The sequence below is a fragment of the Lepidothrix coronata genome, unplaced genomic scaffold (assembly GCF_001604755.1).
Source record: "Lepidothrix coronata isolate B3197 unplaced genomic scaffold, Lepidothrix_coronata-1.0 Scaffold481, whole genome shotgun sequence".
NCBI lineage: Eukaryota > Metazoa > Chordata > Aves > Passeriformes > Pipridae > Lepidothrix > Lepidothrix coronata.
This window is the reverse complement of record NW_016690661.1, coordinates 10,200-15,071: the sequence shown is the minus strand read 5'-3', so window position 1 is coordinate 15,071 and position 4,872 is coordinate 10,200.

Genomic DNA, 4,872 nt, shown 5'->3' with positions numbered 1-4,872 from the left:
GGTGGGCGTGGTCAGAGGGGCCACGCCCACCTCACCTGGGCGTGGCCACGCCCCCCCGGCCACGCCCCCTCGGTACCTGATGGAGTCGTAGACGCTGCTGTAGGTGAACAGGTAAGTGCGGAGGGACTCCTCCTGGATCTTCCTGCGGAGTGACCACAGGGACCGCTGAGTGACCACTGAGTGACCACTGAGTGACCACAGAGTGACCACAGTGACCGCTGAGTGACCATGGAGTGATCCAAGTGACCACAGTGACCACGGAGTGACCACTGAGTGACCACTGAGTGACCATAGTGACCACGGACCACTGAGTGACCACACAGTGACCACAGTGACCGCTGAGTGACCACGGAGTGACCATGGAGTGACCACAGTGACCACAGTGACCGTTGAGTGACCACAGAGTGACCACGGAGTGACCACAGTGACCGCTGAGTGACCACTGAGTGATCAGAGAGTGACCACAGTGACCACGGAGTGACCACTGACCACTGAGTGACCCATAGAGTGATCAGAGTGACCACGGAGTGACCACAGTGACTGCTGAGTGACCACTGACCACTGAGTGACCACAGAGTGACCACTGACCACTGAGTGACCCATGGAGTGACCACAGTGACCATGGAGTGACCACAGTGACCGCTGAGTGACCACAGTGACCACTGAGTGACCACAGTGACCGCTGAGTGACCACTGACCACTGAGTGACCACTGAGTGACCACTGAGTGACCACTGACCACTGAGTGACCCATGGAGTGATCAGAGTGACCACGGAGTGACCACAGAGTGACCACAGTGACTGCTGAGTGACCACAGTGACCACTGAGTGACCACAGTGACCGCTGAGTGACCACAGTGTGACCACTGAGTGACCACTGAGTGACCACCTGACCTATAGACTGATCATGGAGTGACCCATGGAGTGACCATGGAGTGATCAGAGAGTGACCACAGTGACCACTGAGTGACCACGGAGTGACCACTGAGTGACCACGGAGTGACCACAGAGTGACCGTGGAGTGACCACAGTGACCACTGAGTGACCACGGAGTGACCACGGAGTGACCATGGAGTGACCACTGAGTGACCACAGTGACCGCTGAGTGACCACTGACCACTGAGTGACCGCTGAGTGACCACTGAGTGACCACACAGTGACCACTGAGTGACCACAGTGACCGCTGAGTGACCGCTGAGTGACCGCTGAGTGACCACTGAGTGACCACACAGTGACCACTGAGTGACCACNAGTGACCACTGAGTGACCACAGTGACCGCTGAGTGACCGCTGAGTGACCGCTGAGTGACCACTGAGTGACCACACAGTGACCACTGAGTGACCACTGACCACTGAGTGACCCATGGAGTGATCAGAGTGACCACGGAGTGACCACTGAGTGACCACGGAGTGACCACAGAGTGACCACCTGACCCATGGACTGACCATGGAGTGACCCATGGAGTGACCACAGAGTGACCATGGAGTGACCATGGAGTGATCAGAGTGACCACAGTGACCGCTGAGTGACCACAGTGACCACTGAGTGACCCATAGACTGGCCACGGAGTGACCACTGAGTGACCACAGTGACCACTGAGTGACCATGGAGTGACCATGGAGTGACCATACTGATCAGAGAGTGACCATGGAGTGACCACTGAGTGACCACTGAGTGACCACACAGTGACCCACTGAGTGACCACAGAGTGATCCGAGTGACCACAGTGACCACGGAGTGACCATGGAGTGACCACTGAGTGACCATGGAGTGATCAGAGTGACCACAGTGACCATGGAGTGACCACAGAGTGACCATGGAGTGACCATAGAGTGATCAGAGAGTGACCACAGTGACCGCTGAGTGACCACGGAGTGACCACTGAGTGACCATGGAGTGACCGCTGAGTGACCGCTGAGTGACCACAGAGTGACCACTGAGTGACCACGGAGTGACCACGGAGTGACCCATGGAGTGACCACGGAGTGACCACACAGTAACCCATGGAGTGACCACGGAGTGACCACGGAGTGACCCATGGAGTGACCACGGAGTGACCACGGAGTGACCCATGGAGTGACCACGGAGTGACCACACAGTGACCACTGAGTGACCGCTGAGTGANGCACCTGCGCCCACCTGGGACACACCTGGGCACACCTGGGCCCACCTGGGCACACCTGAGACACACCTGGGCACACCTGGGCACACCTGAGCACACCTGGGCACACCTGGGACACACCTGGGACACACCTGGACACACCTGGGCACACCTGGGCACACCTGGGGGTGGTTGGGACACACCTGGGACACACCTGGGGCACACCTGAGACACACCTGGGGGTGGTTGGGACACACCTGGGCACACCTGAGACACACCTGAGACACACCTGGGGGCACCTGGGCACACCTGGGGGGCATTTGGGGGCACCTGGGCCCACCTGAGACACACCTGGGACACACCTGGGCACACCTGGGCACACCTGGGGGGGCATTGGGGGGCACCTGGGCCCACCTGGGACACACCTGGGCACACCTGAGACACACCTGGGCCCACCTGGGACACACCTGAGACACACCTGGACACACCTGGGACACACCTGGGCACACCTGGGCACACCTGGGCACACCTGGGACACACCTGGGGGTGGTTGGGACACACCTGGGACACACCTGGGCACACCTGGGGGGGCACTGGGGGGCACCTGGGCACACCTGGGGCACACCTGGGACACACCTGGGGGTGGTTGGGACACACCTGGGACACACCTGGGCACACCTGGGGGGGCATTGAGGGGCACCTGGGCACACCTGGGACACACCTGGGGGCACACCTGGGGACACACCTGAGACACACCTGGGGACACACCTGGGACACACCTGGGACACACCTGGGACACACCTGGGGGCACCTGGGACACACCTGGACACACCTGGGGGCACACCTGAGGCACACCTGGGGACACACCTGAGACACACCTGGGACACACCTGGGACACACCTGGGGGCACACCTGGGCACACCTGGGCCCACCTGGGGACACACCTGAGACACACCTGGGCACACCTGGGCACACCTGAGACACACCTGGGGACACACCTGGACACACCTGGGCCCACCTGGGGACACCTGGGGGCACACCTGGACACACCTGGGACACACCTGGGCACACCTGAGGCACACCTGGGCCCACCTGGGACACACCTGGGCACACCTGCCCCCCCCCAGGTCGGCCATCCACGGGCGGGGCCTGTTCTGCAAGCGGAACATCGAGGCCGGCGAGATGGTGATCGAGTATTCCGGNTTGGGGGGGTCTCGGGGGGTTCCCCAAAATCCGGGGGGACCCCCTGACGCCCCCCCAGCCGCGCCACCAGCCTGGAGCTGCCCATGGCCATGAGATTCCGGCACCTCAAGAGAACGGCCAAGGAGGCCGTCGGGGTCTATCGGTGAGACCCGGGGGGGCACCTGGGGGCACCTGGGGGGCACCTGGGATACACCTGGGCACACCTGGGGGCACCTGAGATACACCTGGGGGGCACCTGGGGGGCAGCTGGGGGCACCTGAGATACACCTGGGGGCACCTGGGGGCACCTGGGACACACCTGGGGGCACCTGGGATACATCTGGGGGCACCTGGGGGCACCTGGAGGCACCTGGGACACACCTGAGACTCACCTGGGCACACCTGGGGGCACCTGGGATACACCTGGGGGCACCTGGGACACACCTGGAGGCACCTGGGCACACCTGAGGGCACCTGGGGCACACCTGGGCCACACCTGGGCTCACCTGGGCACACCTGGGACACACCTGGGGCACACCTGGGACACACCTGGGCACACCTGGGGGTGGTTGTTACACACCTGGGCACACCTGGGGCACACCTGGGCACACCTGGGGTACACGTGGGACACACCTGGGCACACCTGGGGATGTTTGGGGCACACCTGGGCACTCCTGGGCACACCTGGGGCCACACCTGGGACACACCTGGGGGCACCTGGGCACACCTGGGGTACACCTGGATACACCTGGGCACACCTGGGACACACCTGGGCACACCTGGGCACACCTGGGGGTGGTTGTTACACACCTGGGACACACCTGGGGGGCACCTGGGCACACCTGGGGGTGGTTGTTACACACCTGGGGCACACCTGGGACACACCTGGGAGCACCTGGGGGTGGTTGTTACACACCTGGAGCACACCTGGGGGCACCTGGACACACCTGGGGCACACCTGGGACACACCTGGGGACACACCTGGGACACACCTGAGACACACCTGGGGGCACCTGGGCACACCTGGGGTACACCTGGATACACCTGGGCACACCTGGGACACACCTGGGCACACCTGGGGGTGGTTGTTACACACCTGGGACACACCTGGGCACACCTGGGGGTGGTTGGGACACACGTGGGCACACCTGGGGCACCTGGGACACACCTGGGCACACCTGGGCCCACCTGGACACACCTGGGGCACACCTGGGACACACCTGGGCACACGTGGGCACACCTGGGACACACCTGGGCACACCTGGACACACCTGCCCCCCCCCAGGTCGGCCATCCACGGGCGGGGCCTGTTCTGCAAGCGGAACATCGAGGCCGGCGAGATGGTGATCGAGTATTCCGGGATCGTCGTGCGCTCCGTCCTCACCGACAAGAGGGAGAAGTTCTACGACAGCAAGGTGGGCCCGGGGGGGCCCCGAAAACCCGGGAAATCGCCCCAAAAACGGGGGGGAGGGGCCCGGAAACGGGGGGAGGAGGTGGAAAAGGGGAGGGGCTTGAAAATGGGAGGAGGAGTCTAAAAACGGGAGGAGGAGCCTAAAAATGGAGGAGAAACCCCCAAAATGGGGAGGGGA